We start from the raw sequence: 12,759 nt of genomic DNA on the forward strand, positions 1-12,759 counted from the left end.
GGAGTAAATCCTGAAGGCAAGCAGGAACACTTGAGAATTCTATAGCTGCCACCCATTTGCTGCAAAAGGTTGGATGGTTAAATTGACCTGGGAGATTTAAAAGTCTACACCACGTTGTCCTTCAGGAATAGATGGGGCAAGCAGATGAAATATTGTCCCACTGCACTTTGCCTTGGTCAGGCTCTCTGCTCTCAGTCTGAGAAGGGACCTCAAATCCCTTCCCCCAGGCTCCTTTGATGAGGTTGTCGGGATAGACAGAAGCTATTTTGTAAAGCTGTCAGCTGTCCTGAATAAGGGAAATAGATAAAGCATCCAGGAATAAAAGAAACAGATAAGAGGTGAATTCTCAGGAATGAAGGGGAGCCTTGTCTGCCTTGGATTAAAAGGAGAGGGGAAGAAGATTTTGGAAGGGTGGGGGGTGAGTCAACTGATGGAATCTTCAGCTGCCCTCTGACAGCAGTGTTACAGAGACAAAGTGAGTCGACAAAGACATGCAGTGGCTCCCTCAGAGACAAAGGACAAGGGGGGAATAGGTGCGGCTGGACGCAGGATGTTTCATATCGGGATGGCTGCATTTATCAGAGTGGGTGAGCTGGAGGGAAAAGGCAAAAAATAAATAAACTTTCTGCTCCTGCATGTTGGGTCCTGTTAACTAGGACATTCTTTGTTCCCACTTGTTGGTGACTTAATCAGTTCCCTTAGGGAAGCTTAAAGATACAGGATCTTGGAAAGATTTGCATTACTCCCAGTCAGTGTTGGGTATAACTGATTATGATCTGACAACCTAGCTGATACGCTTGACATCCCCCGACACATCTAATGACAAAGAATTACAATTAAAAAACCCCATCTGGAAAAGGGTAAGCCACACACAGTGGTCATCGCCCGTAGCACATAAGCATATCCTGTTGGCCAGAAGATGCAAAGACTCCCGTGTGGGTTTCCAGATCTTCCAAGATGGCCGCCCAAGATTCCCGTCACAAGGAGGATCTTTCTTAGTCTTCATCCTTTGTGATCTGTAAGACCTCGGCATTATCTTCCTCATTACTTTTTAACCCCTGTTTTTTTTCCATCTCTTTCTCTTTTTTGCACTAACTTTAGTTTGGTAGAGACAAGTTTGTTTTCTCTACCCTTAAAACTTGCCAAGATTGACAACTTTCACCCCTCTTAGATTACTGGCCTCAGTCAGAAAGGGACTGTTTAGTGATATTATATTTTCTTCTCTTCCTGCTCTCAGAGGGACTAGGTTTAGTTGGAGACTATCCTTTTCTTATAAATGTAGCCAAGCCCTTCCAATCCTTGACACCCTATTCTCCAGCCTTAACAGACACATGATCTGAATCCAAAAATATGTGTAATAGTTTACCAGTGGCTAGGCAAATACATAAGAAGAACATAGGTCAACCTCTTAGTATGGTAAGTCTCCCTGGACCTCAGCGAATTACACCTTTAGAGTCTGTTACTAAAAATTCCTTTCTCAATTTTGGAATTTGTTATGATTGTTTATGGAACAAGTAACAAATTCAATTGCTAATTGTCTTTAACATAAAAGGGGGATTTACTGTTACACTTAAATGAAAAGTTTAGTGGGAGATCAGGCATGACTGCATCTAGGTGCTCAGTGCTAACTCAGCATTTCTTTGAAAAGTGTTGGCTTTATATTCAGGCAAGCACTCCCAACCTGGTGGTTCACATCCCAGCTTACGTCTTTTTAGCTCAGCAACTCTAATGGAAAAAAATAAATATCCCCTTCTAAGTGACTGCAGAAATAATCCAGGACCTGATGCTCAATGGCCCTGGTTGGCCTGGGTTGGGAAAAATGCACCTATCTGAAGCAATCACTGGGAGGATGGAATATTTTAGTTTGGCTAAGCCTGGGTCATGGGGCCATCCTAGCAGCAAGGGTGGAGGCATCTATCATACTTTTCTGGTCGATTTGGTGAAGAGGTGGCTTCTCAAAAGAAAATTGGCTGCTGAGCTGGCAAAAACAACAAATATCTTATATGCCCTGATAGGTTAGTTTTGAAATGGTCTCAAGAAACCAGTTTTGTTACATGTGGCTGCACGACGTCTTGCATATTACTCAATGAGTCTCATTGCAGAAGTCTCACATAATATACAAGTTCCATATACTAAGCTTTAGCAAGTTTTCTAGTTTAGAATTCAGATGATGTAATAGGGTTAAGAATTATGCAAAAGTGGCATATGGTGGTGAGACCCTCACAAATATTCCACAAATATTAATGAACTTCTTTCATGTGGTAAGCACTGTACTGGAGAGCGGGATAACCATTTGATAAAGACATGGTTAATACCTGGAAGGGCTCATAATGGGGGTAGGAAGTATACCTTTGAACAAATAAATCACAACATGATAGGCAAATGCATACAACAAAGGATACAGTTGTCTTTTAATACCCACAAAGTGGTAGGCGCTGGGCTTTTTCCTGTCCCCACATTTTCTCAATTAAACCTCAAAGCAACCCTTCAAGGTAGGCATTATTCCCTAAAAACATTGAGATTTGTAGAGATAAAGTTTTCTGTGTTTGGTCCATTCAGCTGGCAAGTAGCAGGAGCCTTGGGGAAATCCTATTTGGGAACACGATTCTTCTGTATTGGGAATACTGGGAAAACATAATCATTCTTTAAGCCATACAATAACTTTAAAATCATTTATTTTTTCCATCTTCTCCATCCCTTAGAGCTTATCTGTCATGAAGTCCTACCCAAGTCTTCCTTTGCAACGTTCCTCAGGTTTTCACCCGATGCTCCTTCCAACTCATTGTTCAGGTCTTTACCATCTTTTTTTTTTTTTTTTAAAGATTTTTATATTTATTTGACAGAGATAGAAACAGCCAGCGAGAGAGGGAACACAAGCAGGGGGAGTGGGAGAGGAAGAAGCAGGCTCATAGTGAAAGAGCCTGATGTGGGGCTCGATCCCACAACGCCGGGATCACGCCCTGAGCCGAAGGCAGACGCCTAACCGCTGTGCCACCCAGGCGCCCCAGGTCTTTACCATCTTGTACCTGGATTGCAGGAGCCCTGGGACTGCTCTTCTCCTTGCTTCCAGTCTCCCTTTAACTCATTATGCTACGGGTGGGTTTTGAAGTGGACGGAGGTCGTAAACAATACTGCCTCTATCATTTATTTGGCAAATATTTATGATAAGTAAGTCATCGTGTGGCATCATGGTTTAAATCTTCAATTGAAATACATTGGATTTTACCAATGTTGAGGAAGGGCAATTGTCTCCCTTATTTGTCATAATGGAATACACATCAACAACTCCTTGCTCCATAAACCTCAGTGCTTTCTCACTGCTGCCTTAAAAAGTGTTTAAAATCTCATGTTTCCTCAGGCAAGGAAAACGAAAGCAAAATTAGACTAGTGGGACCACACCAAAATAAAAAGCTTTTACACAGTGAAGGAAACCATTAACAAAATTACAAAGCAACCTACAGAATGGGAGAAGATATTTTTAAGTGACATATCCGATAAGGGGTTAATATCCAAAATAAATAAAGAACTGATATAACTCAACACTCAAAAAACCCCCAAATAATTTGATTAAAAATGGGCAGAAGACCTGAGTAGAGATTTTTCCAAAGAAAGCATACAAATGGCCAATAGACACATGAAAAGATGCCTGACATCACTGATCATCAGGGAAATGCAAATCAAAACCACAGTGAGATTTCACCTTAACACCTGTCAGAATGGCTAAAATAAAAAATACAAGAAATAAGTGTTGGTGAAGAAGTGGAGAAAAAGGAACCCTTGTGCATTGTTGGTGGGAACGCAAACTACTGCAGCCACTGTGAAAAACAGTATGGAGGTTCCTCAAAAAATTAAAAATAGAACTATCATATGATCCAGTAATTCCACTACTAGGTACTTACCCAAGGAAAATGAAAAGATATATGCAACCCCCATATTTATTGCAGCATTTAATACAATAGCCAAGATATGGAAGCAACCCAAATATCCATTGATAGATGAATGGATAAAGAAGTGGTGTATATAAAAGTGATATAGATATCTATCATCTATCTATCTATCTATCTATCTATCTATCTATCTATCTATCAATCATCATCTATCTATCTATCATCTATCTATCTATCTATCTATCTATCTATCTATCTATCTATCATAGAATATTACTCAGCCACAGAAAAGAATGAGATCTTACCATTTGCAACAACATAGATGGACCCAGGAGGTATAATGCTGATAGAAATAAGTCAGTCAGAGGAAGGCAAATACCATGATTTGACTCATATGGGTAATTTAAGAAACAAAGCAAATGAACAGAGAAAAACAAGAAAGAAAGAAAGAAAGAAAGAAAGGAAAGAAAGAAAGAAAGAAAGAAAGAAAGAAAGAAAGAAAGAAAGAAAGAAAATCAGATTCTTAAATACAAACTGTTGGTTACCAGAGGGGAGGTTGGTGGGAGGATGGGTGAAATAGTTAAAGGAAGTTAAGAGTTCACGAATCATGATGAGCACTGAGTAATGTATAGAATTTTTGAATCATTACATTGTACACCTAAAACTAATGTGACACTGTATGTTAGTTATACTTAAAAATGTATGCAAGAGTTTAGATTTAATAAAAATAATAATTTCTACCCCTTCAAAAAATTATCTGAACTCTTTAGCTTAGCATCAAGGTCTTCAACTGTGCCACCCATTCAAACTCATCCCCATAGTGTCCTCAGATCACCTACTCTAACCAACTCTAGTAGGTCTCTGTAAAAGGCTCTGGGCCTGTCCTCCTTCACGGCTTGTTCACATTACTTCCAGGTTTTATCTGTCCTTGGCGGTTCTGGCTGCTTGTGATTTTACCTGGAAACTCTGAAATCACTTCTTGTTTGCACTTGATACAACCTTCTCCACGTCATTTGGCACTTGTGACCTCTGAACTCTGATTTTTTTTTTTTTTTTACCTTTAAGTATTTTGTTCTCCAGGGCTGTGAGCTTTATTGTATCACCAATATTGATCAAATATTTGTTAATAAAGGCCCTGAAAACACTCTGACTACTGGGGGACATGAGCTTCCGCGTAGAGTAGAAATAGAGAGGATCAGCTAAGAGGAAAAGAGGTGAAGATAAAATAAGGCCCAGATAAAAAGTTGTTTCTCAGTCTTTACTCTTTTATTCTTCTCTAGGTTTGTTACAGTCTCTGGTGGGGGAGCAGGTTTCCTCTTTATCCGGTGGCAAGAATACAAAGTATCACCCTTGAGCCAAAGACTGAAGTCAAGTACCAAAGTCAATTTCACCGGCTCACTTGGGGTTTGAGGCATCCCTGAGACAAAAAAAGTTAAGGTATTTTTCATTATTCATTGATTTAAGGTCCTAGACTAATAAAATCAGCAGCTTAAAACTAGTTTTATGTAGTATCTTAAGATTATATAGTTTGACGATATCTTTATTAACATAATGATCCTATGGGAAATTTTTTCTAAGTATAAAGATTATATCATTTAAATCCTTGTTTTATGTTGAGGGGAATTTATGATTAGTGTTGATACTCTATCGTGGTTCCCTCTGATTTTCTCTAGGTTAAAGCACTTAAATAGTTGATAAAATATCATTTTGTTCGTATTCTGTGCTTATAGACAGTATTTTGGTTGACTTCAGGGCTGAATTATTTTCCCTGAAATCATTTTACAAAAAGCATCAATTTGCTGATAACTTTTCTTATAAATGACTGTACAGTCAAGGCATAATAACCCATTGATTACACAATGGGGTAACAGGAATGAGATAATGGTACTTCTTATGTGAAAACTTAAAACAATTTCCCCATTTTGGGGGCTCATACTGCTGAAGATCAATTTTCATTTTTTTAAGGTATGATTTTTAAAAAGAAAAAAAGAGCTGTTAGGTTGATCTGTTTTTTTCAAGCAGTCTTAATAGCTTTAATTTCTGGAACTTAACTCCTTGAAGACAGCAACATTGCACTTGATAATATTTTGCTCATTCATCTATAGGATGTTTGTTCAGTTGAGAAATGAAAATGGGTCTCAGTATATTACATAGAGTGATTTGTTCTAAATGGCACAAAAACTGTTTCTGGTCCAGGACAGTATTAGCTCAAGGTCTAGTGAGAGTTGATGCTTACCCTGATGCATGGACACCATGGTCTAGTGAAATCTGCCATTAGGGACTTTCCTGTGACTTCATTTCCCATAAACATATGTTATTAGTTTTGTGTAATAGGAAAGAGGAAATATGCAAAGGCACAGACACTATTCTGAATTAGGGGACCCATTTTTTCCCCGTGTTTATGATGAAAATGACTTTAGTTTATGTACAGTGTGCTTTAGTGTGTAAAGGGACACACTGGTATTGCGTGTTCAGCAAAACAGAAAATCTTTTCTTGAAATGATTAGAATGCAAATATATTTTATAGATCTGGTGTCCTGGCATGGTGGGGAGAATGCTAGTATATCTGATGCTTTTGTTTTAGAAATAAAAGTAAACTGTAGGGAGTTTACCAAAATCCTGGCACCTCACCCCTTTTAAAGCCAAACTGAGCAAGAGGACCAAATTGCTGTTTTATTCACAATTTGGTCTTCCTGTGGTGGTGGTGGCCTTCTGCTCCCATTGTTTGTTTTGCTTTATGTTGGATGCCAACAGAGATCAAAACTACATTTTATGAACTTCTAGTTTGGCAATATGCTGGCAAATGGGAAAACAAGCAACATAAACCAAATTTCTGCCACAATGCTTTTAATATTGAGACAGATTTTTATCTAACAGAGCCAACAGAATGGAACATGAGAGCCCCAGCAGCTCAGGGCTGTAAACACAGCTTCCTGATGACACGTCCCTAGGGGGGACAGATCATACAGTTTCTGTATTGTTCAGCTTGTCATTCTACTGGCACAGAACTGATTTTTGCCTCAGAAAATGTCTCTTTCCTGAAACTCCAGCTGTCCTTCATTCATAAAGCAGTGTTTTAATAAGGTGGTTGTTTACTAGGAAAACAATGCTAATGTTAATAATGAATCACTAGCAATATAGCATATTCCTTATCATAGATGGTCTACTTGCTGCCAAACAGCTGGAGGAAAAGTGAGGTAAAATGCAATCAAGCATTTAAACATCATAGCTGGATGTTTCCAAACATAAATGTCCAGATGTTTAGCATTGTGGAAGTAATGTGTTTGATTGCTTGCCTTTTTCATATTTTATCTGGATCTTTTGATGTTCTGTAGATAGAGTCATGACTATTCTTCATTTTCAGTATGCTGAGCAGTTTTGCTTGTTGTCATGAATAGCAACAATAATGCCGAAGACTGGCAGAGGCCAAGCCTGGCAGGGACTGCTTGAGATGAGGGAGAAGAGAAAGAAATGAGATTCAGAATATGGTTAAATGGGTCCCTCTCCTGGCTTATGTGTATGGAAGCATGTGCCTTTTAAAAGGCATCGGCTGAATCAGTTTTCACGCTTCAGTTAAGGGGCAACTAGGAATTAAGAAGTTGGATGGAGGGTCGGATCCTCTTGTTTTCTTTGAGACCCAGAGGCTGAATAACCAGGTCCTTTTTTAGGATAGCCACTTCCAAGGAAGAAAGCTAACTGTCTTTATGCCAGTGAAGATACTGGCTTCAAAGGAACCTGGTCCAGCTAAACTGTAGTAGATGCCTCGTCAGGCAAAATGACAAATCTAAAGTAAACAATAGGAAGCACTTTCTCCTTTTAGGATCTCAGAGTACCCAACCCAAATCAATTCATGCTTCCTCCTGCAAACTTCTCCGATATCGGGTTATTGGTACTTATAATTAGAGTCATTGCTGAATGCTCCACTAAATTAAAACCCCTGCAAATTAATTATCTCATCAAAGGTGGCTCAGTTTCAGAACTGGATTCATAGATCCTGGTGCTAAAATAGATGCAACTCCCTCCTAAGAGTGAAAGCAAAAATAGTCATTTACTGACATGTCCCTGCAGGAATCAATAACATTACAGATCTTGGAGGAGCCAAGAATAGCTGGGGCATATTAATAACTCAGTCTGCTCACTGATTTTATTCAAGATGACTAGTTAAAGAACACTGCACTGATGGTGACTCCATGGCATGAGGAACAATGTCATCATTAACACGTGGACCCTTTAGCATTTAGAACATTTCACACATAAAGAGAGCTTAACACAAGACTATTGTGCTTTAGACAGATGGTTTAATGTTTCTTTAGCCTTCAGCCTATCAGGCCACCCATGGTTTTCTTCAGCCAAAGGCTTTTTAAAAATAAATGGTGTATAGCAATTTTCTAACAAGACTGACTGCAGCATATTTCCCTAAATCTTTTTCCTATCCTTAACTATCCCTTACAGTGGTTCATAGTTGACAAACCTCCCTGACACCGATTCCTCACGTGTAGGTAATTACTGACATAAAAGGAGATGAAGGGGCTGAAATTTCATCATTAATGGTTTCTTTGCTACAGAAAAGCTATTTAGAAATGATTACTTTGGAAAACAGTTCTTCCTTGATTAGACACTGCCTGACTCTGGAGAAGCTGTTCCCCCAGAATCTTTCAATACAGGAAATGATACCCCAATGTAGATGGATAACTGTGGGTAGCAAAAGATGCATATAAGCGTTGGTTTAAAAATGGTAAGAAGAGTAATTGTATCTCTGTCTGAAGAATATGTAAATGTGTTTAGGAAGGGATATGGAGGCTGCAGATTCCCTGCTCCTACCATCCAAGTGGAAATCAAGCACAGTGGAAAAGCAAGAGGGATGCATTCTTATAGTGCAAGCTTCTATAGGGATCTTAATGACCCCCTGCACTGCTCTGGGCCGTGTTCAGCTCCCCCGGGCTCTTCTGTGAACTTTTTTAGGGGAACAACAGGGCCCAAGACCCAGAGACTCTGCGGATTGGCCTGGATGGATGCTTATTTGCACATTCTTCTCTATGTAACCTCTCCCATAGGGTTCAGAAGAAGCAAGCTTAGGCCTGGAGCACAGAAAAGCGATTGCACAGCAGAGAGGGTTTAGTGATCAGATGTATTTAGGAGGGCAAGTGTCTCCCGACTGCCTACTCAGGAGGGCATGAGAGGCTGAAAGTCTCCGCGCAGAGCCTCTGGCTTTTTTCTCTTTGAGGAATAAAGATGTCTTGCTGGAGGCTCAGATTTCCCGCTGACACATTGTGCTGGGCCAGACTGGAATTCTTGCAAGTTCTGTGCTGCAGCTGGTGTCCGGTCTTGCACGAAAACTGTCAATTTCCACACCTATGAGGAGGAAGCCCACGGCCCCGATATCAGGGTTCTCTCTGACCGTGTCCTGTTTAATTACCAGCTCGAGGTACCACACCAGTTCTGCCTGATAAAGTTCAACAGCTCACTGTTCAGGGTGTGCGAGGACGACGGGCAGCTCGCTGTCGGGGACGCGGGTCTGGACCACGAGTGGCTGTGCGGCCAGGCACCACAGTGCATGCCGGTCTTTGCCGCGGTCACAGCTTCTTGAAGAAGCAGGTCCGGCTGGTGCATGAGGAGGTGGAGCTGAGGGACATCAGTGATCAAGTGCTGAGCTTCCCCTGGGCCCAGATCCCCGTGGAGGTGTCCAAGGGCGCGTCCATGTGCACGCATATCCCGCTAGAAACGCCTGTGGACGAGGACGTGCGGGCCAGCGGGTTGCAGAGCGTGTGCCTGGCTGAGCCTCACAGCCCCTTCTGGGTGGAACTGCAGACGCGCGCGGACGGCGTCCAGTGCGCGGAACTGGAGCTGCTACAGGAGCTGGACCGCGAGAGCCAGGCCGCCTACAGCCTGGAGCTGGTGGCCCAGGACGGCGGCCGCCCGCCGCGCTCTGCCACAGCTGCCCTCAGCGTGCGAGTGCTGGACGCCAACGACCACAGTCCGGCCTTCCCGCAGGGTGCGGTGGCCGAAGCGGAGCTGGCGGAGGACTCTTCCGTGGGCTCACTGCTGCTCCACTGGACGCGGCCCATCCCGACGCGGGCCCCAATGGCTACGTGGTGTTCGCCTTCGGTGCCCGCACCCCGCCTGAGGCGCGCCGCCTCTTCCGCCTGGACCTGCGCTCGGGCCACCTCACCCTGAAAGGACCGGTGGACTACGAGCGCCAGGACACCTATGAGCTGAACGTGCGGGCCCAGGACCGCGGTCCCGGGCCTCCACCTGCAAGGTCATCGTGCGCATCCGCGACGTCAGTGGCAACGCTCTGGACATCACCATCACCCCGCTGGCCGACCCGAGCGCATTTCCCTCTCTCCCTTCGCAGCCACCGCCCCGCCGCCGCCGCCGCCGCTCTCGGGGGTGCGGACGCGACCTCGCCGACCGGGCCCGGGAGGCCAGAGGCCCGCGCGGTCTCTCTGGTGCCAGAAGGGGCGGCGCGAGAGAGCCTCGTGGCGCTGGTCAGCACCTCGGACAGAGACTCGGGCGCCAACGGGCAGGTGCGGGGCGCCCTCTATGTTCAGGAGCACTGGTGGTGACCGCGGCGTCGCTGGACCGCAAGCGCAACCTGACGCTGGTGGCCTAGGACCGCGGCGCGCCCCCGCTATGCACCTTGCGGCCCTACACGGTGCGCGTGAGTGATGAGAACGACAACGCGCCACTCTTCACACGGCCGGTCTACGAAGTGTCGGTGCGTGAGAACAACCCGCCCGAGGCCTAATTGGCCACGGTGGCGGCCCGGGACCCTGACCCGGGCCTCAAGGGCCGGGTCACCTACCGGCTTCTGGAGGCTGTAGTGGTTCGCGCCTTACGTCTCGTGGACCTCACCCCTGCGGAGCTGCGCGCAAGACAGTGCTTTGACCGCGGTGACCTGGCCGAGCTGCAGCTGGGGCTGGAAGCACTCGACGGCGGCTCTCCGCCGCGCCGTGCCGGGGCCGAGCTGTGGTGTGGCTGCATGTGGAGGACCAGAAGACCACGCACCTCGGCTGGTCACACTGCCAAATCTTCAGTGGCTCAGCCCAGCTGCCTCTTCCCCAGGGAGCGCCCCTGGGGGCAGACGAAGGCCTCAGCGCCGAGCTAACTTGAACACTTCTCCGCAGCGACTGCGGCCCCGGGGTGCTCACTGGCCAGCTGATGGCTGTCGTCGTGGTGCGGGACGGAGGCCAGCCGGCCCTGTCCTGCACCACCACTTTGCGCCTAGCGCCGACGGACTTGGCGCCACCTGGCGGAAAAGTGGTGCTAGTGCCGCCGCCGCCGCCGCCGCCGCGGTCGCTGCCAAAAAAGGGAGCAGAGGGAGCCTCCTGGCGGTGCACAGTGCAGGGAGCAGGGTGTCTGCCTGGCTAACCCGTCGTGTTGATGGATGTTTTGACCAGTGGTTGCGGCCTTGTGCTGGTGGCCTTTGCTACCGTGACTTGTTCCAGCCAAGGCGAGGCTAGGACTCGAAAGAAGNCGTCGTGTTGATGGATGCGGCCTTGTGCTGGTGGCCTTTGCTACCGTGACTTGTTCCAGCCAAGGCGAGGCTAGGACTCGAAAGAAGAAGCTTTGTGAGCATAGCCCGAGCAGGTCCCACGCAAGGAGTGGCCAGGTTGGCCCAAGTCGCAAAGCGCTGGGGGCTGCCTTCGTGGGCTTCCCGCTGAGGTTCTTCCCTATGACGGTGCCCTTTTTCATTTATGCAGAGGCCCACGAGGGCGAGGCTGCGGAGACTTCCCTGTCCTGGGATAGCGGGGTGTTCTGTGCTCCTCGCTTTGGGAGAGGAGCGGGATCCTATGGGCCCAGGTAGACCACCCTAGCAGTCTTAGTGTCCTCGTTAACATTTATTAGATTTTCATGCCGAGAGCGTTATGAAAATTCAGCGCCTGCCCAGGTTTGGGACTTCAAAGGACTAATTTTTCAGGACTTGTTTATTTTTTATTTGAGAGGAAAATTTCTTCACAGATGAAGGCAGAAGGAGGCGTGGTGGTCATGTGTTCGTGCAGGCCCATGTTTGTTTCCGTAACGTCCTTGTGGGTCCAGTTGGAACATCTTGGTCCCTCAGGGTTTAAATGCTGTCTTGGTGAAGCACTCCCCGTGAAGGATGTTGTCCCTGCTCCGTCAGTTTTGATATCTGAGCGTGATGTATTAACTGCTGCTCTCACCGCTCTTTTTAAATAGGATTCAAGCTCAGGCCCTCTCCGTTCCCCGTCCCTGTGTGGAGACGATAAATCTGCCTGTTTAAGGTAATTTCAGAGTATGTGTCGTTCTCTCAAAGCAATGTGTTTGACGTTTTGTACATTTTTATGGATAACAGAGTGGGTCTGTCCTTTTCACTTCCAGGACACATTCAAATCCAGATGAATTTAGTGTGAAAGATAACAGAAGAGTGAATTGAATGACAGCAGTTCTGACATCAATAGAGGGGGGCTTCAAGAAAGCATCTTTTCTAGTGATTGCAGAGAGAGACGGTGAGTTCAGAGCTGCCACTCTGAAGCTCTTCCTCATAACTCTGTATGCCTGAATGAATTTTAAAACACTAAACAATTGGTCCCAACTGGGCATTCATAGAGGGTAGTATGCTGAGTGCTGCTGAACAGAGCTAACAGTTTTTTTGGACTACTTATTACTTAGCTGGTTCTACGTATTTTCAATACTTTACACTTACTTATTTATTCCGTGTAAAAAATCCAAGGAGGTAGGAGACCAAGGCACAGAGTTTAAACAACTTGCCCAAGTGTTGGAGTTAAGATCTTAGCCCAGTAATTCCAGCTATAGATTTATTCCTCTTAATCACCTATTAGGCGGCCTCTATTAATGCAAACAGATTAAAACACTAAAAAATCGGAATATTTGTAGTTAGTAATACTAAAAT

The 12,759-nt window shown here is 45.0% G+C and overlaps 1 pseudogene; it reads left to right on the forward strand.

Annotated features, from left to right (window-relative positions):
• The first annotated feature begins 565 nt into the window (after positions 1-565).
• LOC100480571 lies at positions 566-11,694 on the forward strand (annotated as a pseudogene).
• Positions 11,695-12,759: the final 1,065 nt, after the last annotated feature.

The sequence above is a fragment of the Ailuropoda melanoleuca genome, chromosome 7, assembly GCF_002007445.2.
Source record: "Ailuropoda melanoleuca isolate Jingjing chromosome 7, ASM200744v2, whole genome shotgun sequence".
Taxonomy (NCBI): Eukaryota; Metazoa; Chordata; class Mammalia; order Carnivora; family Ursidae; genus Ailuropoda; species Ailuropoda melanoleuca.